The following is a 25,412-nucleotide window of genomic DNA, read 5'->3' on the forward strand; positions in this document are numbered from 1 at the left end:
ACAAAAAATAGAGCCATCTCTGCTATCTGGGCAAGTCTGGGTATAGTTGGTTTCCATTCTGGTATTTATGAGAGACTTGCATTCGGGTGTTTTGCTACATTTTGTTACCCAGCGTGGAACTGGGCTTAGGCAGTATTATGTAGTCTGACTAAATTATCTTATCCAAATGGTCATATGGATCTGAGAGGTTCTAATAATGTAAATCTATTCCATTAGGAGTATCAACCCGTGATGCCATTCTCAGACTCAGCCAGAGAGATGACAGCAGGGAATTCATCTGGAAGTGTGCTTAGCACATAGTAGATGCTTAATAAATATTTATAAATAATTAAAGAACTAGTGATTCATCTACTATGTATTTCAGAAAGACACCACCCCCCAATAAAAAACTTGCCTGCAAATAACTTCTTTTAAATGAATAGGATTATGGGGGCTTGACTGAAACGGAACTTTCATGTGTTACCCTGTATAACTTTTTGAGATCTACTTGGGGTAGATAAAAAATTTCCAAATCAATAATATCTGCGATTATACCTATTTTATGCCTGGCATTATTCCAGGTACTTGGCCTCCATCAGTGAACATAGTAGACAAAGTTATCTACCCTTGTGCAGCTGAACAGAAGCAAAAATAATAAACATAATTGCTAGGTAAGTTGTATATATTAGAAGGTGGTGTGAATTATGGGAGGGAAGGTAGCACAGGGTAGAGGGGGTGATTCACACGTGCCCTGTTTTAGAGGAAGAGCCGGGCCAGCGCTAAGCATTTGTCTCCTGTACCAACTCAGATTCACCTGCTAATAACCATCTTTAAAATTGAAAACATAATAGGAGACTTAGCATCTGAAAAAAACTGTTTCTTTAAATAATACCAGTTTGAACATGTATGGTTTTTATACTTTTCAAGGAAATATCATTCACAAAATAAAGGATCATTGATTTTCACAATATTCCTCTGAATTAGATGGGCGTGTCGACCGGTGAATTCAATATTGTTTTCATTTTTTTTTAACGATAGTAAAATACACATAATGTAAAATTCATGATCTTAACTACTTTTAAGTGTATAGTTCAGTGGTATTAAATACATTCACAGTTGCATGCACCATCGCCATCATCTATTTCTGGGCTCTTTTTTATCTTAAAACCGAAACTCTGTCCTCATTGGATAATAGCTCCCCCTTCTCACCCCGCTCAGTTCCTGGCCGCCACCATCCCACTTTCTGCCTGTGTCGTTCTGACTGAGCACCTCAGATCCATGAAATGATACCATAGCCGTTCTTTTGAAACTGCCTTATTCAAGTTGGCCTGATGTTCCAGGGCTCACCTATAAAGTAACACATTAGGATTTCCTTCCTTTTATGGCGGAACGACCTTCCCTTGTTGGCAGGCACCACATTTTGCTTATTCAGTCATCTGTCAGTGGGCACGTAGGCTGCTTCCACGTTCTCACTATTGTGCAGGACGCTGCTGTGAACACGTGTGTACACATACCTCTTTGAGGCATGTTTTGAATTCTTGTGCTTATATACTCAGAAGTGGGGTTGCTGGATCCTATGATAACCCTACTTTTATTTTAATCCGAGGAATCCATCATACTGTTTTCTATAATGGATACACCATTTTACAGTCCCACCAACAGTGCACGAGTGTTTCAATGTTTCCATATCGAGTTTTTTTTTTTAATAGTAGCTATCTTGATGGGTATGAGAGAATATCACTGTAGTTTTGATTTGCATTTCACTGCTGATTACTGAAGTTGAACATCCTCTCATGTGCTTATTGGCCATTTGTATATCACCTTAGAGAATTTTTTTTTAAAGCCATTTGCCCATTTTTGAATCAGATCTTTAATTTTTTGGTTTTAAGTTCTACGCATTCTCTACATATTCTAGATATTAATCTCTTTTTATATACATGGTTTGCAAATAATTACTCCCATTTCATGGTTTGCTTTTTCACTCTGTAGGTACTGTCCTCTGATGCACAAAACATTTAATTTTCCTGGAGTCCAATTTCTATACTTTTTTTTTTCTTTTCTTGCCTGTGCCTTTTGCCAAATCCAATGTTGTGAAGCTGTTTTGCTTTATGTTTTCTTCTAAGGGTTTTATAGTTTTGGTCTTACACTTAGATCTCTGATCCAACTTGAGTTAATTTTTATATATGCTGTCAGTTAAGGATTAAACTTTTTTTACACGAATATCTAGTTTTTCTGGCACCATTTGTTGAGTAAAGTGTCCTTTGCCCACTGAATGGTCTTGGCACCCTTGTCCAAATTCACATGGCTGTATACCCGAGAGTGCGTTTCTGGGTTCTCTGTTTCATTGGCCTAAATGTCATTGTGCCTTTATCACGCTGCTGGATTATTGTAGCCTTTTAGTAAGTTTTGAAATCAGGAAGTGTGAGCCTTCCTTCTTTGCTATTCTTTTTCAAGACTGTTTTTGGCTATTTGGAGTCTCTCGACATTCCATGTTAATTTTAGTGTGGGTGTTTCTATTTCTGCAAAAGTGTCTTTGGGAGTTTGATAGAGATTATAGTGAGTCTGTACATTGCCTTGGGTAGTATTGACATCTTAACAATATTAAGTTATTCAGTCCATCATAATGAGTTGTTTCCATTTACTTAGGTTTTATGTCATTTCTTTCAGCAATGCTTTATAGTTTTCATTGTACAAGTCTTACTTTTTGGTTAAGTAAAGTGAATTAATTTTTATTTGATGGATATGAGCTACGTGGTATAATTTTGGTTTTACAGATACAGTAAATGCTCAGGATGCTAACTTAGCATCACCTGTTTCCTATTTCAGTAATTTAAGTTATACCTTAGAGAGATGACAACAGAAAAGGTCATAGTGCTACTGAAATGAAGATCCCACTGTTGGGATCTTGAAGACATCAAGGTATAGCCCCAGTTTCCTGAGTCTAGATTCTGGATTTTTATCAGTTAACTTACTGATGATTGATTGAATACTGAGGGGTGTGTGAATGTGTGTGTATCTATCAAATCACAAAAGATGGATTAATAGGAGTGACAACTTAGGAATTCATAATATGAATACATATCCACAGTTTCCAAAATATATGTATTTAGAATCCAGAACAGCCTCTTCCTGAGATTCTAAGTTATCATGCAAAATATCTTACATATGTTATTGGGTTGGATCTAAGACTCAGTTTGCAGGCCATTGATTTAATTTGCTCACAACCTTGCTTTACATGTCTAGTTCACTTATTGCTAGGGTTCCCTTCCTTTTTGCATTTATTTCCTTGAGAGAATACAAAAGAAACACAGCTTTGAGATGTGGCTCACGGCTTTCTTTTCCTCTCTTAGAGGCCGTACAGGTGCGTAATTAAAGGTAAGTAATCAAAGACAAAGCTCAGAGAGAGGCACTGAAGCTGTCCAACAGGATCACAGCCCAGTGGGAACCCGCTAGTTGCTTTCACGGCTCAGGGCAGGAGAGCCCGGCTGGCTCTGCGCAGCCAGTGGGGGGGTTTAGGATTTCCTGGTTAGGTCCCCTCTGTCTCTCCTTGAGGAAACACTTTTAAAAGTAAACAAAATGATGTACTTAAATACAATTCAAAGGTGATTCAAAATGATTGAGGAAGTTGTCAGATTACATAAGTTGTAGAAAGTGACTTACTGATCCAAGAAAAAAAGAGTAACCGTTTCATTTTCCCTTTGTTTCCACTGGGTTTCTATTTTATAAGAAAAAGGGAACATAAGAAAGGCAATAAGGGTCTATATTTGATCATTTTGGGGCTGTTCCTGCAAAATGGAGTGATCTTGCAATCTGATGGTGATACATCTGTATGCTAAACAGACGTCCCAGCAGTGATATATTTGTGAAATGTTAGCACTTGGTGGCGGAAAATCCCAATGATGGGCACACACCCATAAGGAACTCTATTTATTCTGTGTTAATAGGGGCTGACAAACTTATTCTCTGTAATAGCCCAGACAGTGTATGTTTTAGATGTCGTGAACATGTGGTCTCTGTTACAACTACATTCTCATTGTAAATGTAACAATAGACTATTTATAAACTAACTGACCATGGCGTTACTCCAATAAAATGTGATTTTTGGACACTGAGAGAAGTCATTCTATATAACTTCAGTGTGTCATTTGGTTGTTTTAATTATATAAAATATAAAATTTATTCTTAGCTCTTAGGTAGTAGTTTGCTTATCCCTGTTTCACACAATCTAATCAACACAATAAACTTACTCTCTTAATGTAATCAAAACCTAATTCTTCCAGCATGTTTATGGAGAAGGGAAGCTGGCATTTCGTGCTTCAGGATTCTTTTTCTAAGAGCTTTCTCGGGTTATCATTGTCACCACCACCTCAGTATTCCAGGCATTCAGGAGCATGTGGCTTCCCTCGTTGCCCTGCGGCATAGCTTAGCCCACATCTGAACAATTAAGCTAGACTGTATTCTCCGCCAATGTTCTTGTTTTGTGAAAAGACATTTGGGTCATAAGGTAGCATGTACATCTTCAGTGACTTGCCTGTGTGTGGCAAAGGCCCCCTTCTTCTGGCCCACCCATGTGTCCACTATATCTAACCACCTATGGGCCCAGCACAATAGAGGGCAGCTCAGAGACAGTAGGGTGTCCCTGTTAGTAGGCCTAATATGGAAGTCTTGTCACAGAATCCTGTTTGTAACCCAAGACATACCAGAATGTCTACTCCATTTAGAACAGATTTAATCACCTGCCTGAAGAGAAGGCGCCTCATTATTGGGTATGAACAATGAAAAAGTTTCATCTTCTGTACTTACCTGATTAATCATAAGTGCTTTCTGGGGCATTGTGTTGCGTGTTGATAGATTTTATTATGTTTTCAGTTATATTAGGTTGTAATTGACAAGTGAAGTTGAAATATATGTAAAGAGTACAACATGATAATTCGATAGATGTAGACATTGTAAAAGATTGCCAACATCTATTTAATATAGTCATTGCCTCACATCCTCACATATTTAACTCTCTTTGTGTGAGAATATTTAGGTTCTACTCTTAGCAAATTTCAATTATACATTACAGTGTTGTCACTCTGTTTTACATTAGACCTTCAGAACTTACTTATAACTGAAAGTCTATGCCCTTTTTATTATCTTCGCCCTATTTCTCCCACCCCCAGTCCTAGACAATCATCATTCTACTGTTTCTATAAGTTCACTTTTTAATTTTTAATTTTTTCAGATTCTATGCATAAGTGATACTGTGCAGTATTTGTCTTTTCTCTGGCTTATTTCATTTAGCATAATGCTCTCCAGTTCCATCCATGTTGCTGCAAATGTCAGAATTTTCTTTTTGAACGTTGAATAATATTCCATTTCATTTATATACAGGGTGGGGCAAAAATACAGTTGTGAGTACATGAAACTGAGTTTATTCTTGTACTGTTATCTATTAATTATTGTATTAATTTTCCATAAAAGCAATGTAAACCTTCTTTGCCCAACCAGAATTTATTTATAAAAAATTGTATATTTATTCTTGCATGATTAAACTTTAGTCACCTTGAAAGTACTCTCCATTTGATGCAACACACCTATTGAGACAGTTTCTTCACTACTCAAAACAGTTTTTGAACGCATCAGTTCTGTTGCCTTTTAGTGCTTCTGCCACTTTTTGTTTCATGTTTTCCAAATCAGCAAAACCTTTCCCTTTGAGGACTTTCTTCATCTGGGGAAACAAACAAAAAAATCACTCAGGGTGAGATCAGGTGAATAGGGAGGGTGGGACATGGGGTCATGCTGTTTTGGGTCAAAACTGCTGAACACTCAGTGGTATGGGCAGGTGTGCCCATAAATCACCTATCATGAAATGGGTAAATGTGTTGAAAGAGACTTAAAAAAAGAAAAAAACCACTGAAGCTGAATGCAGCCTCTCACAACAACTCCAGCTAGCACACTGATAGAAATGGGTTCCCAGAATATTAACCTAGTAGGGGAAGCCTGTTCTATAAGGAGCCCACCCTCTAGAAGATAATTCTGTTTTTTTTTGGGGGGGGGTCACCCCTCATATATGTGTGTATGTGTGTATCACATTATCTTTCTGTTCATGTGTTTACAGACATTCGGATTGTTTCTATACCTTGGCTATTGTGAATAATGCTGAAACAAATATGAGAGTACAGATATCTCTTAGACATAATGACTTTGTTTCCTTGGGATGTATACCCAGAAGTGTGGCTCTTGGATCATGTGGCACTTCTGTTTTTAATTTCTTGAGGAGGCTCCATACTGTTTTCCCTACTTCTCTATGAATTTACATACCTGTCAACAGTGTATAAGGTTTCCCCCTTTATTTTAACACCCTTACCAATATCTGTTATCTCTTGTCTTTTTGATAAAAGCTGTTAGAACAGGTTCAAGGTGATATCTCATGGTTTTGATTTATATTACCCTGTTGGTTAGTGCTGCGGAGCACCTTTCAATGTACTGTTGACTATTTGTATATCTCCTTTGCCCATTGTTTGATTTGGTTATTTTTATGTTACTGGGTTGTATGAGTTCCTTTTATATTTTGGATATTAAACCTTATTAGATATGTTGTATATATAAGTGGGGGGCAACAATCAAAGGTATTATAGTATATGTATTGAAATTTAAGCTGTTTAACATAAATGAACTACAGATGAAGTAACTCCATTGACAAAATAAATAATTGAAAATTGAAATAATATATTACCTTGGAGTTATTAATATTATAATAGATTTAAATTCATTAGTAATATAACTTAGATCGAGGCGGAAGCAGCGTCAACAGCAGCAACAACAGCCATCTGCCTTCACCTGTAACAAGTGCGGCAGGGATTGTCACTCCCGAGTCGGACTGCACAGCCATTCTCGGCGGTGCAGATAGACTCTCAAGAAGCTACGCCATCGTCTCTCGAGACAGACGGCTGCCGACGACGACGAGTAATATAACACCTTACATTGATTAATATTAAATATATTAATATATATTACCCTGCAGAAATTAAGGTCCTTTGGACTCCTTTTTTATTTACTGCCTGCATGATCTTGGGAAAGATAGTTAAAGCCATTTATAGCTCTATTTCCTGAACTAAAAAATGGAAATGATGGCACAAAGTATATAGGATTATTATGAGGAGTAAAATCAAGTACAACACATATTGAGCATATAATCGTTGGCAGCCGTCCGTCTCGAGAGACGATGGTGTAGCTTCTTAAGAGTCTATCTGCACCGCCGAGAATGGCTGTGCAGTCCGACTCGGGAGTGACACGGTATCTGTCTCCTCCCGTGTTGAATCGACATCTTACGATGACGCTGGAGTGTCCTCTCCAGTGAAGCTGAAGCTACAGAGCCTGGGCAGGGTGATATGGAGGGTCTGCTGTTGCCCATGCAGCAGACCCCCCCTCTCTTCGCAGCTGAAGGGTCCAAGGGAAAGACGGAGTCAATACAGCTTGGCTTCAGGTGCGCCGCAGGAGTTGCCGGTGTTGACTACAATGTCAAACCGCCTTAGGGACTCCGGCTCCGGATTTTCTGTCGGGGTTTACTCCCTTAGCCTTTCCCCTGAAGAGGTATGCCGCAAGGCAGCGGAGGTTTTTTGGAGTCAGAGTTTCCCTTCTCTGATGTGCCCTGACTGGAAGATCGAACCAGCGACACTTAGCTCGCAGGCCGACGCTCAATCCACTGAGCCAAACCAGCCAGGGTATAATAAGTGCTCGATAACTAATAGCTATGGCGGTGGTGGCAAGTGATAGAGGTGATTCTTAGGATTACAATCATCAGATCATAGGGAAAACTGAAGCAAGCTGCAGAAGCAGACCAAGATAGTATTCATTATTGTTAAGTTTTAATGTTCTTTAAGGAATGCTTCTTTCTATAATAATTATTTTACCTTATTTTCATTGTACATAGTGCTGCCAAAATTATTAACCAGTTGATTAATATTTGGTTTTCATCTAGTAACCTCATTCACACCTTATGCTAGCCTATTTCGGAAAACCATTACCATGCTCAAACAGAGAAAACTATTCATTAGTCTTCCCATACGCTTCCAGGTGCTTAGCATTAATCATTGTTTAGCTGGGTAAACAGAGGCTTGCCTTTTATTCTTGATGCCATTAGGGAAATTAGTCTAAATGAGAAATTTTATTCTAAAAAGCCCACAAAATATACCAGACTCTTTCCCATCCAAATGTCACATGATATCACTTAACAATCTTTTAATCGGAAGTCAGCATTTTGGTATAATTTTAGAAAATTGTTATGACTTATTTTTTGTAGTAGACTTAGAAAATAAAAGCATCAAGAGAATTAAATCATAATTTTTTCACCATCTCATAACAACTATTGTTAACATGTTGATGTATATCATTTTCGCTGTAAATGTGTGTGTATGTATTTGTACGTAATGTGTGTGTATGTGCTTGTGCTGGGGTAGCAAAGGAATGAAGTTACAATTATCAAAAAATGTCTATCTCTATATCTCTCTCTATATAGCTTTGAATAAGTCTCACTCAACTCCAAACCTCCTCTTCTGTACCTGCTTTGTGACATTGTGGCTGGGACTGGGCAAACTATAATCATCCTTTCCCTGGTAGGCCTTACCAACTGGGAGAGTAAGAGGAAAACTGAAAAAATGGCAGGTTGGGACAGGGAATTGATTAATTAGCTTTTCTTACCTCACCCAAGGCTCTACTGCCAGAGGCAATAGCTGATTCCTGTTTGTTGGTGTCAGGGCCTGCGTTCTTCCTACGCTCCCAGCATGAAACTCCTGCACCCTTTGCTGAGGGGTGTGGGTTTCAGCTCTGTGCATTCTCCATCCTGGACCTCTGGGGCATCCTTGGAGACGCTGAGTTCTGAATATTCCTGTTGCATTCCTTTGTCATCAAAGCCCTAAAGGCTGCAGCTGCCTGATGCAGCTGTTAGCATTGTAATGGCTGGATGTCGCTTTTAGCCTCTGGTGCCCTTGGATTTCGGAACTAGTTCCATATATTAAATTCTATTTGTTAAAAATGCTGATGGACACTGACTACTATGCTCAACAGAGAGATGATTCTCAGCCTTTTCATTCAACTTGCATTATCTGTTTGAACATCATGTGAAACATCAAAGGACCGTTCGCAAAGCAGATGCAGACTTAATGTCTGTGCTGAAGTACAAACATTTGAGACCTTAGCGTCATGATGCTGCCGACCAGCCCACTGGTCAAGCTCGTGGCCAGCTGGTCAGCTTGTCAGTGTCACAGTCTTTGTGTATCTTTTAATATTACATCTATTTGTTCTTCATGTTAGAAATAAAAAGAAGGACAGCAAAAAGGTAAAAGTGTTGATACTGACCATGCACCTTGTTGGTTATGAATTTAATATAACCTGGGGAAAATGTGAAGCTCTGGAAAATTTAAGGAGATATATTAATATATTTATCACTAATGGGTGCTTGGCCTTAAGCCAGTCAATACTTGTGTTAATTATGAGGGGAGAATAACAAAGATTAGTAATGTGTCCCAAATCCTAAAAATACATTTTATAAGATTTTCTCTGAAGAACTAGATATACAATAATTAGAAATGGAATACGTGTTTTAGTTCTCTGGGATTAAAACCTGCCTTCACATTTGGAACTATGGCTGCCATAGTTTCTCATACTAAGTCTTATGGACAAATTGCATTTATCAGAGAAGGAGCTTTCCACGATTGTTTTTATTAAAATGGCATATGGATTATGCAGTCTTTCATCATCTGCCCATTAATCACTCTCCTAATAAATGGCTCTTAAGAAGAATCTTTCTTTGTCAGATATTTACATTGTTTCTAATTTTCCCATATAAAAATAAAGCCTTTTAAACCTTCTTGTAGAGAAATAATTGCATACACTCTTAATAATTCTCTTTATAAAATTTATCCTAAAAGAGCAATTGAAAGGTAAAAGGATGTAGATTTTTTTTTTTGAGCCTTTTGATGCCCTTGGCCCAGTTGCCCTCCAGAAATGACACCCCAGTGGCAGTCACATTAGCAGCAATGAGGAGATGCATTTCACAACTCATACCAATTAGTTTTTAACAAGAACATAAAGAGTTTAAAATATTATTATCACCTAATTTATAGCATTATCTTGCTTAATATTTTTAATCATCGTTTGAATCACTGTTTGTTCCCACATATTAAAAACTTCTATTCATTATTTAGAATCAAGTTAAGACATTTTCATTTCCTTTTTTTTTTTTTTTTTTGGTAAATTGCTTGGTTTTTATATCTGTAGTAGGGCTGACAGAGAGCCAAAGGAGTAACTGATTGATAAGAAAGGGGAAGTAGGAAATAAAGGCCTCGTAAAGGATGAGCTCCGTGTTGTTCAATGAATTTTAAGACCATGAGAAATCATGGATTATATTTTTTCTGTTTCTTGCAAATGTTAATTATATATGATTTTTTTGTGCCTATTTACTTGTGCATGTGGACTATTTATCTCTCCTGGGTTCTCTCTCTCTTTGATTCAACCTGAAATAGTCATCCTAGATGACCCCCAGCCTCAGCCAGGAAGGAGGAAGGAAGGGAGTGTCCTAGTCCAAGTCCATTTGAACTGCTATAATAAGTTACCACAAACTGGGTAGCTTATAAGCAACAAAAATTTATATCTTGCATTTCTGGAAGCTGAAAGTCCAAGATCAAGGCACTAGCATGGTTGTGTTCTCTGGTGAGAGCCTTCTTCCAGGCTCTTAGCCAAGTGATTTTCAACCAAGGTACCCAGGCTACACAATGGGGAAGGGCAGTCTCTTCAGCATATGGTGTTGGGAAAATTGGGTGCCTATATGCAGAAAAATGAAACTGGTACCTTACCTTATACCATATACAAATATTAAGAAAAAATATATTAAGTACCTAGGCATAACATCTAAAACTATAAAACTCCTAAAAGAAAACATAGGAAATATTTTCATGACAGTGGATTTGGCAGTGATTTCTTAGAGATGATGTCAAAAGCACAGACAACAAAAGCAAAATTAAACAAATGGGACTTCAAGTTCTGTACATCAAAGGAAATATCAAGAGAGTGAAGGCAACCTATGTAGTGGGATAAAATATTTTCAAATTATGTATCTTGTAAGATTTAATATCCACAGTATATAAACAGCATCTACAGCTCAACAACAAAAAATATGATTAAAAATGGGGAAATGACTTAAATAGAAACTTCTTCAAAGAAATATATAAATGGCCATAAAGCATGTGAAAAGTTGTTCAACAGATAAATGAAAATCAAAAGCACAATGAGATAATGACTTCACACCCATTAGGGTATTCACACTTGAGAACAGAAAATAACAAGTGTTGGTGAAGATGCATAGATAATGATAGATGATGAAATATGCTATGCACTGTTTGTGGGAGTGTAAAATGGTGTAGTCATTACAGAAAATAGTATGAAGTTTCCTCAAAATCTAAAAATAGAATTACTATATGATCTAGCAATATCACATCTGGGTATATATAGAGCCAGAAGAATCCAAAGTAGGATCCTGAAGAGATATCTGCACAATTGTATTCATTGCAGCACTGTTCATAGTAGCCTCAAGGTGGAAATCCGAAAGTACATATATATACCCCCCTCGTCAGCAGCCGTCCGTCTCGAGAGACGATGGTGTAGCTTCTTAAGAGTCTATCTGCACCGCCGAGAATGGCTGTGCAGTCCGACTCGGGAGTGACACGGTATCTGTCTCCTCCCATGTTGAATCGACATCTTGTGATGACGCTGGAGTGTCCTCTCCAGTGAAGCTGAAGCTACAGAGCCTGGGCAGGGTGATATGGAGGGTCTGCTGTTGCCCATGCAGCAGACCCCCCCTCTCTTCGCAGCTGAAGGATCCAAGGGAAAGACGGAGTCAATACAGCTTGGCTTCAGGTGCGCCACAGGAGTTGCCGGTGTTGACTACAACGTCAAACCGCCTTAGGGACTCCGGCTCCGGATTTTCTGTCGGGGTTTACTCCCTTAGCCTTTCCCCTGAAGAGGTATGCCGCAAGGCAGCGGAGGTTTTTTGGAGTCAGAGTTTTCCTTCTCTGACATATATATATATATATATATATATATATATATATATATATATATATATATATATATATATGCATATGCATGTGGAGGGTTAATGGAAAATGAAAACATGGTATATACATTCAAAACATATTTTGCAGTCTTTAAAAAGAAAGAAATTCTATCACATGCTACGACAGGGTTGAATGTGAAGGACAATATGCTAAGTGAATTAAGGCAGTCACAAAAGGCCAAATACTGTATTATTCCATTTATATGTCATATCTGAAGTCATCAAAGTTACAGAAACAAAAAGCAGAAAGGTGGTTGCCAAGGGCTGGGTGAGGCAGGAGAGGTAGTTAGTGATTACTGGGTATAGATCAAGTTTTTCAAGATTAAAATGTTACAGAGATCTGTTAAATAACAATGTGAATGCACTGTACTACTGAATTGTACACCGAAGTGCTTTAAGATGGTAAATTTAATGTTGTATATTTTACCACAATGAAAAAGTGATATGATGGAGCATGACACACAGGTTCACAATACATGTCAGCTATTAACAGCTATTTTTAAAGTGGTATTCTTGAAAAACTGAAAAACCCAAAGTATCCTCTTTGTGCCAGGGAACATGTTGGCATGCCTTCTTTCCTCTCATTGTGGCAATGAGCAAGGCTTGGAACCAACACACAATGCCAACATGCCTCACACTGACATGACAATATAAGTGTGAAACGTTTGGGTTGGAGGGCTACTGTTTAACGAGGAAACCACTGTCTGTTGGTAAATTTGCCAACATCATAGGACTATGGCAATTACAAATGAGTCCAGTTTGTGAGGTAATGCAATGAGTATTTTCTAAGGGGAAAATCATCAAAATCCTATAAATGGCTCATGCTGCAGGAAGGAGAAGGATAAAGTGTGTGTGTGTGTGTGTGTGTGTGTGTGTGTGTAACTCTTTAACACTTTAAGTATTCTCAGCTCAGGCTAGGGATGCTTGGGAGTTATGATGAGATTTGAAAGAATGTCAAGTTTTTGATCTTGTCAATACTGAAAGTGCTTTATAAATGTCAGAGTTGGCGTTTGGGAATCTAGGACACTGCTCCAGCGTGTACCTTGCGAGAGTCAGCTAATGAGGCCACAGGAGAGCAGCCATCTGAGCCCATCCTGGAGTGGTCCTGACTTCGAAAACAGCCCTGCGAGTTTGCTCAGAATTTCACTCTGTTGCATTGTTGTTGTATCGCAAACAAGTATCCAGGTTTAAATTTAGTTCATCCTGAGTACCGCTCATTTGCAATCTTGGAAATATGGCTGATACCCTACCACCTCCTGCTTTCAGGGAAGACATCTCATAGGGCTTTTTTGACCCTTACCCTAAAATAATCTCTTGACCAAGTGTGACCTCACTCCATATTGAACTCCTTTGGGTAGTTTCCTTATACTGGATTACAAATTATTCTTTGACTCCCCAGAATTTGGTACTGTTCTCAGTTTAATTCCAAACACATAGTGGGCTTAAAATAAATACTTGTTCACTGAGTGAACGAAAGCCAAGCTGGCTTGCAGTTTTGAGTTTACCACTGTTATCCTGTTGTTTATATTCCTTTTGATCTTTAAATGGCTTCAAGCTTTATCATGGCCCTTGAGATAGTTGAAAGAGGTGCAAGTTTGTTTTTAGTACTGAGATTCCTTGACCCTCAGTGATCAAACTAAGACCATAGAGAAGCTTTTAAATTGGAAGAGCCCTTCCAAGTCTCTTCTAAAGCATTTCATTTCGAGAAGAGGCTTGTGATTCCAAATAGCAAGGTTACAGCTCCCAGGTTTTGAAGATGCAGCTCAACTGGCTGCTTCATGTACGCGGTTGTGGGGGTGTCAGGATCGAGACTCAGTGAGGAATACTAGGTGTCCATGGATAGTTCAGTAGAACAGCAGGCATTCTTTTGTTTGTCGTGCCATGTGTGGGGACAAAGCGGGAGTGAAGCTCTAATCCCAGCACCATTGTACATGAACTTTGTGAGTAAGGACAAGTGTTTAAACTTCTCTGGACATATGTTTCCTCATTTGTTCAAGGGAGGTGGCCTGTCCTGGCCTATCTATTTTGTTGAGTTTTTGTGAGTCTTACAAAAGGTAATGCATGAAACTTCCTTGAAAACTGTAAAGAACTAAGTATATGTATATATGCATATAGAGGATATAATTATAAGGTTATTATGGTAAGTGTTTATGGATTCTTAATATAGTTGAATTACCTTAGAACACTTAATCTGTGAGTCAGAAACTACAGAATATGCTATGTTATTCAAATATTTAATTCCACTTTTTTACCAGAATAAAACAACAGAATGGTAGCAACAACAACATCTAATGTTCAGTTAGTGCTCACTATCTGTGAGATGTGTGGTGATTTTTATTTTCAAATTAAATTATGTCTTCTGTGTCAGGAATTATGATAAGCATTGTACATACTTTCTGGTTAAACATCTATTTCAGAATAATTTTAGGACTATAGTACAGAGGATTTCCACATACCCCACATCCAGTTTCTCTTATTTGGTACATATATTTTCATGTAATTCTAAGAAAAATCCCATGAGATAGGTGTTATGATCTTCTTGTTTATTATACACACTAAATGAAGTTTAAGATATTTTTGCAGTTCTTTTTGTCTTTAGAATATTTTTCACCAAGAGTTATTATGTTATCAATTTGACAGAACATTCAGTTTCTTTCCTCTGTGGCATTTTTATTAAGTTTGGGTTTTATATTAAGTTTGGCTTTTTATTCTTTTTAATTTAATTTAACTTTTGGAAAATATAAAATATATATTTGGAATTAAAGCTATATAAAAAGTTATACTCAGAAAAGTCTCAATTTCATCTTTATTTTTTCTACCTTGTTCCTTAAATTCCCATAGGTAATCATTTTATCATTTTCTGATTTATCAATAGTGTGGATATTAAAACACACATGCTACATATATGAACACACATCATATATCTGTACATTCACATGACTATATTCATGTGTGTATGTTAATATATATATATATGGTTTACCCTTATGTTTTACTCAAATGATATACATGGTAGATATTCTTTCACACCTTGATATTTTCACCTGACAGTATGTCTTGAAAATCACTAGGTATTTGTTTATAAAGATTTTGTTTTGTATACTTATATAATACTTCCACTGTGTGAAGATATTATAGTGGATTCGATTAATTTTCTATGCCTAGACATTACCATTTTCCTGATATTTTGCTGTCACAATTAACACGAATATGGCGCAAGTTTTCATGCATATGTTGCTTAATTCTTGTGAAAATATATCTTTCAGGTAAATTTCCAGATTGGTGTGTCTGAGGGTGAATATATAGACAGTCTCTTAAATATTGCAAAATTCTCTCCATAGAGGTTTAATCATTATGCACTCTATCAGTGCATGAGATTATCTGTTTCCCTGTAGCTTGAGCAACATAATTTTTGGTTAGGCTCTTAAATATAACTAGTCTGATAGATGAGAAATATAAAATATATTTTTAATTAATACAAGGTGAGTGTGGCTAAATGGTGTTATACAACATTTTAGAAGTTAAATAGTTGCCAAGCCGAATAGAGGACAACTTTTCATTTCACCAGAATACCCTGACAGTTTTGTGTACTGTAGCTTTGAAAATGTAAAGTATTGTTCACTTCAAGAAAGGCTTTTTCTTTGTGTCTTACTTTTCTCTTAGAGTCCTTGTGTAGCATGTAGCACATAGATATATGTCCAAAGGGAACAAGTGATTTTTTACATGTAAATGCATTGTATTGTTCAAAGGCAACTCCCTAGGCTCTTGAAAAAGCTAATATTTTTTCCATGCACTCAGCCATGCGTTTACAGGCTCCATTATTGGGGTGATTGAATGATAAGACCTAAACTGAAATGTTTATTGTATCCAAAAATTCTAATAAAATATACTCTTCTTGGCGAACATATCCCCTGGAACTTGCCAACTGTGTTTCATTTGAAATATTTTTAGAAAAGAAGGTTTAGATCAGAAAAGCACCTGCCTGCAGATGTCCTTTGGGAAATTTAGTTTCCACCATTTTGAAAAAGGCAAAAATCAACCAAACAGGTGGATGTGAGTCCTTTTCTTCTTCATCAGAGATCATTGCACCTGCACTCTGGTGTTTTCAAGATGCCTGTGACTCAGTAAATATATATTAAAGAAGCAACACATTGTAATAGGACAAAAATCAGTAAAATCTTAAGGGACATGCCTGACTTTTGATCCTTGCACTGTTCTTGCTAACCAAAAGCAAGTCACTTTATATTTCTGGATCTAAATTTTTCCCACTTCTGATATGTGAGCAGTTTGGAGTACTTGACCTTTAATGTCTTTTCTGGTTTAAAAATGTCTTCTTGATTCTGCTTATGTCATCAGTCTTTTTGTCTGCAATTAACCCATGGCCCTTCCATGGGGAATATATAGGTCCACATTATTATGAGTTTTTCTTGAGCTTTCTGAATCTTTCCTAAAATTATTACTTGAATACCAATTGTATATACAAATAACTCCTCACTTAATGTCATTGATAGGTTTTACAGCTTTAAATAAAACAACGTATAATGAAACCAATTTAACCAATGGCTACTTGATATAAACAAGAGTCAAGTCGCTACAGTATATTACCAACATTATAATGAAACGACATTGAACAAAACTTTATTTGAGGACCTGTTGATTTTTTTAGGTACCCTAGAAAATTGAAAATTGTGAGACAGAGAGGCTACCATTTACCTATACCTAAAATTACAGGCATAAACCAGACATAGGGACAGAAAAAAAACTTCTTTATTGATCTATTTGCATTTGTTGTTGTGCTTATCACTATAGCAACTGGTCACCTTGACAGGCTTGTTTTTTTACTTAGAGATGTCAAAAAGTGAAGTGAGAGGCAGAAATGGCTGTGGTGTTTATATATATGCTTTTATATATTAAAGCATTATTTTCAGAATGCTCTACATAAAACCATATTTTTAGATGTTAAAAATTATACACAGATGTCAGCATTATCAATAAGGTGTATTTAACTTGGGAAAGATAAAATATAAATATATGACAGGAATTACAGGCACAAATTCTAAAAATGCATATTTTAATTACTGTGTAAAGGAATTTTTAGAATAGGTGGAATTAACCTAAGAAGCTTCTTTCATGAGAACAACTTTGACATAAGAGTTGAAGTGAATCAGTCTGCTTTGCACTATGGACTGACATGAAGCTCTCTTTCCTCAAGATTTTGTCTATAAAATCACCTACTAGAAAAAAATGCAATAAACATCAGGCCTACTCTATGTTTTTGTTGTTATATGTTGATACGATACCTAAAATAAGGTCATTATTCGTAGGTGACTCTAAAGCTCCTATAATTTTCTCTGTTTCCTGCCTTTTGGAGTTGGTCCACCCAGCCATCATTCTTACTAGTTTCAGGGAGTGATTAGGACTTACGTTTCAGAACCTTGGAGAGCTACCAGGGGATGCAAGTTTATCAGTTCTTTGAAGGAACTGGGGCTGCTTAGTTTCATTGAAAATGTTCCCTCCACCCAAGGACAACTTTTTTGGAAAGTTAAGCATTTTTATTGTTTATATCATTACAGTTGTCCCAATTTTCTCCCTTTGTCCCCCTCCCTCCCAGCCTGCCCCCCCCCCCCGATTTCCATAGTCAATTCCCACACCTTTGTTCATGTCCATGGGTCATGCATATATGTTCTTTGTTTAATCCCTTCACCTCCTTTCAACTAGTTCCCATCTCCCTCCGCCCCTCCTACAGCTATCAGTCTGTTCCATGTTTCTTTGCCTCTGATACTATTTTTCTCAGTTTATTTTGTTCATTGGATTACAGTTATAAGTGAGATCACATGGTATTTGTCTTTCATTGACTAGCTCATTGCACTTAGCATAATAGTCTCCAGTTGCATCTATGCTGTCGCAAAAAGTAAGAACTCCTTCCTTTTTGCTGCTGTGTACTATTCCATTGTGTAAATGTGCCACAGCTTTTTTCTCCACCCATCTACTTAGGCTGTTTCCAGATCCTTGGCTGTTGTAAATAACGCTGCTATGAACACAGGGGTGCGTATAGTCTTTTGAATTTGTGTTTCAGGATCCTTTGTATATATTCCCAGAAGTAGGGTCACTAGGTCAAAAGGCACTTTCGTTTTCAATTTTTTAAGGAAACTCCTTACTGTTTTCCAGAATGGTTGCCCCCATCTGCATTCCCACCAACAGTGCACTAGGGTTGACTGGACTGTTTAAGAAGGACAGTCTCTGCTGACTGTCTACTCAACAGCTGTAGGTGTGCCTTAAAATACCTAACAGTCGCTCCATAGATAAACATGCTGATTGCTTTTGCTCTTACAATTATTACACTAGTCATTTTTGTAAATATATATAGTCTTATGTCCTGGTGCTTTTACTTTTGTATAGATAAACTAAATTTGAAATACTGGATTTGTTTGTTTTTTAAGCATCTTTATAAAGGAAAGGCAGTAGTTAATCTATTCCCAGCTCTCTCTTATGCTACCACCTATGAGTTCCCTGAATCATACGTAGCATCTTCAAAGTGTAATGTGAGCTTTTCCAAAAGACCATGGAGGCATGGATTTAAAAAAACTTTTGTAATTTTTATTCTGTTTTACTAATCTCAGGAACCTTAAAAACATTTTGTTACGGAGATGAGGTGAAAATATTTTGAGTAATTCCAGGAAAAAAAAAATACCTTAATAGCACTTGTTCTGAAAAAAAGTTGAAGTATAAGAAAATGAACAAAATATGTTAATATTAAGGGTTCTGTGGCCCAAAAAGTACTAGCATGATTGGAAACATATTGCATGTCTCTTTAAACAATGACATATATGAAAACAACAAGTGTACTTTTGTTAAGTGACTTGATGTGCCAGCCTTAATTTACTCAATTATGAAAAAAAATTAATTGGGGTCTTAATATTGTTATGAAATATATATTTGTTATAAGGATTACCTAAAAATCAAAATTCAATTAGTTTAAAAAGTATAATGTTACTCTTGATATATTCCAAGACAGATCATATGGTAGACCACAAAACAAGTCTCAATAAATTTAAGAAGATTGAAATTATAAAAAGTATTTTCTCAGACTGTAAAGGTGTGAAACTGGTAATCAGCCTCAAAAGGAAACTGAAGAAATCACAAATATGAAAAGACTGAAAAACATGCTACTCGATAGCCAATGGGTTAACAAAGAAATCAAGGGGGACATCAAAACATACCTCAAGACAAATGAAAATGGAAATATAATATTCCAGAGTCTTTGGGATGAAGCAAACACGGTTGTAAGAGGAAGTTAATAGTGATACAAGACTATCTAGAGAACCAAGAAAAATCTCAAATAAATAATTTAACATTACTCCTAAAGTAGAGCTAGAACAAATGAAGCTCAAAGATAGTAAAAGAAAGGAAATAATAAAGATTGAGACTGGAAAACAGTAGAATCTTCGATCAATGAAACCAAGAGCTGGTTCTTTGAAAAGATAAACAAAATTGACCAACTTTCAGCTAGACTAGCCAAGAAGAAAAGAAAGCGAACTCCATAAATAAAGTCAGGAGTGAAAGAGGACTTACAACTGATATCACAGAAATATAAAAGATTGTAACGAACTACTACTACACAGCAACAGGTGGGCAGCCTACAAGAAATGGATAAATTCCTAGAAACATACAGTCTTCAAAGAGTGAATCATGATGAACAAAGAAACAATAAATCTCAATAGTCCAGTTACTAATAAGAAAAATGAATCAGTAATACCACAAAACAAAACAAAACCTCCCAGAAAACACAAGTCCAGGACCACACAGCCTCATGGGGAAATTCTATCAAACATTCATGAAAGATTTAATATCTATCCTTCTCAAATTCTTCAAAAACTTGAAGAAGAGAGAACTTTTCCAAACTCATTTTACAAGGCCAGCATCACCCTTATACCAGAACCAGACAAGAACACCACATCAAAAGAAAACTACACAGACCAGTATCACTGATGAACATAGATGCAGATACCCTCAAAAATACTATGAAAGCAAATTCAACAATACCTTAGAAGGTTATACATCATGATTAAGGGGGATTTATTCCAGAACTACAAGAATGGTTCAGCATTCGCAAGTCAGTCAGAGCAATGCACCACATTAATAGAACGAATGATAAAAATCATATCATCTCATAGATGCAGAAGAAGCAACTTCCACTTACAATAAAAATATTCAACAAAGCGTATATAGAGGGAACAGTTCTTAAGAAAACAAAGGTGACATACCCTCAGCTAACATGATATTCAATAGGAAAACACTGAAAGCTTTACTTCTGAGATCTGGAACAAGGCGACCATGCCTGCTCTTGCCCTTGTTATTCCACATAGTATTGGAAGTCCTCGCCAGAGACGTCAGGCAAGAGAAAGAAGCAAAAAGCATCCAAATCAGAAGGGAAGAAGTAAACCTATGACTGTTTGCCAATGATGTAATAATATAGAAAACTCTAAAGACTCCGCCATAAAATGTTAGAACCCAATGACTGAATTTAGTTTAAAAAGTCCACATTTTACTCATATTGCCTATACTATTCAGGCATTAAAAAAAAAAAAAGAGGAAGTCTTGCTATTTGCAACAACATGGATGGACCTTGAGGGTGTTATGCTAAGTGAAATAAATCAGACAGAGAAAAAACAGCTCACAGATAGAGAGCAGAGCTCTAGCTGAGGGGAAGAGGGCTGGCAGGAGGGGGACAGGGCTGAAGGGGGTCACTTGTGTGGTGATGGATGGTAACTAGACGGAGAACAGGGGCAGCTGTGGAGAGGACACAGATATTGAATTACATTATATTGCAATACTGCTGACATGTGTGTAACCTTGTATACCAATTTGACCACAATGAAAAAAGGACATTAGATAAAAACCAAGGCAATATGAATAAAGTATGGACCTTAGATAATAAAAATAAAGTATAATATTACCACACCTTCACAGATCAGCAAACCTGTTGAACTCTACAAACGTTTTTAATGGGCTCAAGTTTTTTTAATGAGGCAATTTAAATTTTTAACACAAAAATTACTTCTTGGTTTTCTTTTTGCTGAAGTAAACAGCTTAGATACAAAGCTGGGAAATCATTAACCCAGGGATCCTTAACCTGTTGAACTCTGCAAAAATTTTTAATGGGTTCAAATTTTTTTAATGAGGCAGGACACCAGTTAAAAAGTAAAGGTGTTATTTTTTTGGCCCATGCAAATTAAGTACCAGAAAGATTAATAGCTACCTGAAGAATGTAAGAATAATTGACTGTGTACGTTAGCATTTTTATTATTTATTTGTATTTTTATTTATTTGATTTATTCATCATAAAAATAAGGCCTGAAATCTTAATGATTAGCTTAATGAAAGAAAAGTCTGTTTAACAGAATTTTAACATTAATAATATTAGTTATTAAAATGGTGTTTTGTTGTTATTAAAGCCAAATGAAAGACTTTACATAAATCACCCCTAAAAAATAGAGACAAGATGATTCACATTGAATTAAAGGCTGCTCACAAAGAAAATTGCCATAGATTTGCTGGCAACTGACTATTTTATAAGATGACAACAGTTTATAGAATTAACCTCATTACATTTGAAACTGGGACAAAACATTGTTATGGCCAGCAATTTATATTTGGCAAACTTAATTTGCCAACTTCAATTTCCTAAATTTGGGTTTTGCTGATATGGCTGTTGTTTGCTGAACCCTTTCCTTGGTGAGGTCTTGGTGAGGTTGGTCTGAATCTTTTGTGTGCAAGACCAGCCCTGAGTTAGATCCCATTCTCACTGTGTTACTTGGTCACTTTTTGTACAACTAGCCACAACCATTTCTTTGCAGTCTTTAAAACTGTCTACTAATGGATGAAAAAAAAAGGCTTAGTTTCTCTTCACTGTGTATGTGTGTTTGCTTTCATCCTGCCAGTATAAATAGTAAGTGCAGTGGCATAGTTTATATGGTTCTTGCAATAACTCTGTTAGTAAACTTCCTGAAAAATAGAACTATGCCCTATTTTTCCAGCTCTGTCAAGATTTAATTGACATATACCATTGTATGAATTTAAAGTATACAACGTATTGATTTGATACACATACATTGCAAGACGATTACCACCGTAATTGCTAATTATGTGATCACATCACATAATTAACAATTCTTATTGGTGGTAAGAACCATTAAGATCTATTCTCCTAGTAACTTTCAGGTAGATAACATCATTAACTACAATCACCATGCTGTGCATTAGATCCCCAGAAGTTATTTATCTTACAACTGAAAATTGGTACCCTTTGACCAACATAACCCCATTTCTCCATCCCCTGGTCCTTGGTAATTACCATTCTATTCTACTTAGTTTTATGAGTTAAGCTTTTTTTAGATTCTGTATATAAATGATATGATACTTTGTCTTTCTCTGATTTATTTCACTTAGGGTACATCCATGTTGCCACAAATGCTGTGCACTCTTTATATTTAACTCCTATTTCCATTTCTATTCCACAGAAACTAGCAGAATGTTTTGCATGTAACAAATTCATGCATCCACTCACTGATATACTCATTGTTCTGACCTGAAAATTAGCCTAATGATTGATGTTTAGTCAAAAGAGATGAGAGGGTCATAAGGTAAGAAATGTATTTTAATCATGTAAGTTTTTCAGGATAGTTCCTCACCCTTATTTTTTGTAACGCTATGTAGTTGGGATTTCCAAAGCCAAAGATCAAGAGACCTGCATTTTCCCTCTGTAACCTTGTGAAATTCCTTGAGTCCTTATCTTCCTCAGTTTCTTCATCTTTAAAGTGATACACATGTTCAGTTTTCCCTATAAGAGTATTGTAAGGATAAAATTAGGAAAGAGTTGTAAAAGTGATGTGAAAAAATAATTTTTATAAATGTTTATTTAATTTGATAAAATTGGAAAAAAACACATTGATCATTGACATATAAACAATTATACATGTGTATGTAAGTGTATGTGTGTATATATTCATATATATGCATGTAGCATGTTTTGATTAAAATTCATTCTTATAGTCATAAGTTACATTAATTATTGTTACAAAAGCATTCTGAAGTATTTTTTTACCTAATTCCTTCATTGAGAAAAAATATTTTCACATGCTTTAAGAAACCAAGTCTGTTAAAATGAAACTTTGTGATTTGCATAGCCCAACCTTCACTGAGAAGTGGCTGGAACTCTGTAATACTCTATTGAGGTCAGACTAAAAAATAGAAGCCAAAATCTTAGTTATATTGTTATCTCCTAGGGACATGGCTAGGAAGCCGTTTCTGCCATCTAGGCCCTGGCTGACCGAGTGACACCGGTGGCCAGCCATAAGATTTAGTAATGGTGGAAAAAGTTGCTCATCTGGTCCGCCTCTGTAGCTTCCAAAGTTTTAGCCCTAGAAGGGAACTATTTTAGACGAAAACATGCAGAGGTACAATTCACAAAAACACCAGGGCAACAAATACACCATTGCAGTGGCAGCAACAGCATCGATTTAGGGTATGATTTTTATATTTAAATTCCCAGGGGTAGGCTTACCATATTTGAGGTCTTAGGTTGGTTCAACCTCTCTCTAGATTTTCATAAATGCTGGAGGCAGAATATAGGAAAAATAAATATGCATGTATTGCTGCTTTCAGTTAAAATCTGGCATCATTTTTAGAAGTATTTGAGAATTCACACATATTGGAGCTGTCATGGTGATTCAAGGTCTGGGGAAGAAACATTCCCAGTTTTATTTGTTATTTGCTTTGCAAAGCTCGGCCTTTATGAGCACATACTTCTGGAGTTTTATTGCTATAGAACTGCTACTCCTTGGGTTTTTTTTTTCTTTCTTCTTTTTTTTTTTCCTTTAATTTTTTTTTCTTTGAAGGGAAAGGGGTTAGAGGTAAGAGGGAAGCTCCTGGTCCACATTGAGGGGCCCTTTGGAGCAAGGGGAAGGGGAAAGGAGGAAAGGAGGAAGAGGGAAGGGAGGGGGAGAGGTCAAGAGGAGAAGGGGAAGGGGTGGAGACTCCCAGTTGCCCAGAAGGGCCCATGGGGATTGTCTCCTGTTTTCCTTTGGGTTTTCAATTCACACTTCAGAGTCCTGGTAAGGTATTGGAGTTTGTTGCATTTTGATACTGTGTGTGTGCATGCACTTAAATCTTACCATGTTCTGATGCTATGAAGAATTCACTCATGTACCCAGTGGTCTATTAAGTATACTGACTTTTTCTGACTTTATCCCTTTAAATCAAAAACTTCGTACACAGTCATGAAATATCTATTGGAAATAATGAGAAAACAAAAGTTTTTCTTAAAGGAAAGCACTAATAAGTGATAGTGCGAAGGGCAGATTGGAATATGCCAGCTGTACAGATGCCATGACAGTAAGTATGATCAGTTATTTGGAATGACATCCCTAGAGATAATGGTGAAACAGATCTATTGTAATAACAGCAAATCTTTTTTGGAAGTTTTTATGTGTGCTTTAAGCAATTTACATACAGTATCTACTGATCCTCATAACAAAATTGTGAATTAAATGGTATTCCTCACATGTGAAAAGTTAAGTTTCATGGAGGTTATGCAACTTGGCCAATGACCTGCAAGCTAATGCAGTACAGAGCTGGTACCGTGAGCTAGATGAGTCTGACTGCCAAGCTCAGGATTTTAACTTCTCTCCGTTGTCTTAACAGAACTGTTAGAACAACTGGTAGCTTAGAGAATGGAAGGCTGAAGTTAGTGTGACCTGGAAAGATTTGAGCATCTGTTGTGTTGAAATGGTTAAGCTTTTCCTGTGTGGCTCCATATGGCATAAGTAGGACCAATTTCTAGGTGTTGCAAGTAGGAAATTTCCAGTTTTGTTCTTTTTATTTAAAAAAAAAAAAAAAAAAAAAGCTTTTTCTGGAAGGAATGAGCTCCCTGTTTCGAGACTTCAGATAAAAGTCAAATAGAAAAGGTGCTCATGTGGGACACAGATATTGGGCTAGATGATTTCTAAGTTTTTGTCTACTGCTAAGAGTCTACATGTTAGATTTCAGTTATTTTGCAAGTGTTGATTGGGGGAGGCAAAGTGGAAAACACTAATAATTCCTGCCATTTGGGATTCCTACATATGGAAATTCCACTTTATGCTAGTTACTGTATTGAATTTGTTAATATTTCCTTTTGGAGGGAAGAAAGGGTGAATATTGACAAATTCTTACTTTCAACATCTTCCATGAGTTCTTATTGGACATTACACTGTGGCTAGGGAGGTTTATGTGCTCTTTTTCAGTGATAAAAATATTTAGGTAGAAGTTGGTGTTTTAAAGAGCCCATTAGTGAAAT

Source organism: Furipterus horrens, unplaced genomic scaffold (genome assembly GCF_987537825.1).
Source record: "Furipterus horrens unplaced genomic scaffold, mFurHor1.1.pri manual_scaffold_10, whole genome shotgun sequence".
Classification (NCBI taxonomy): Eukaryota; Metazoa; Chordata; class Mammalia; order Chiroptera; family Furipteridae; genus Furipterus; species Furipterus horrens.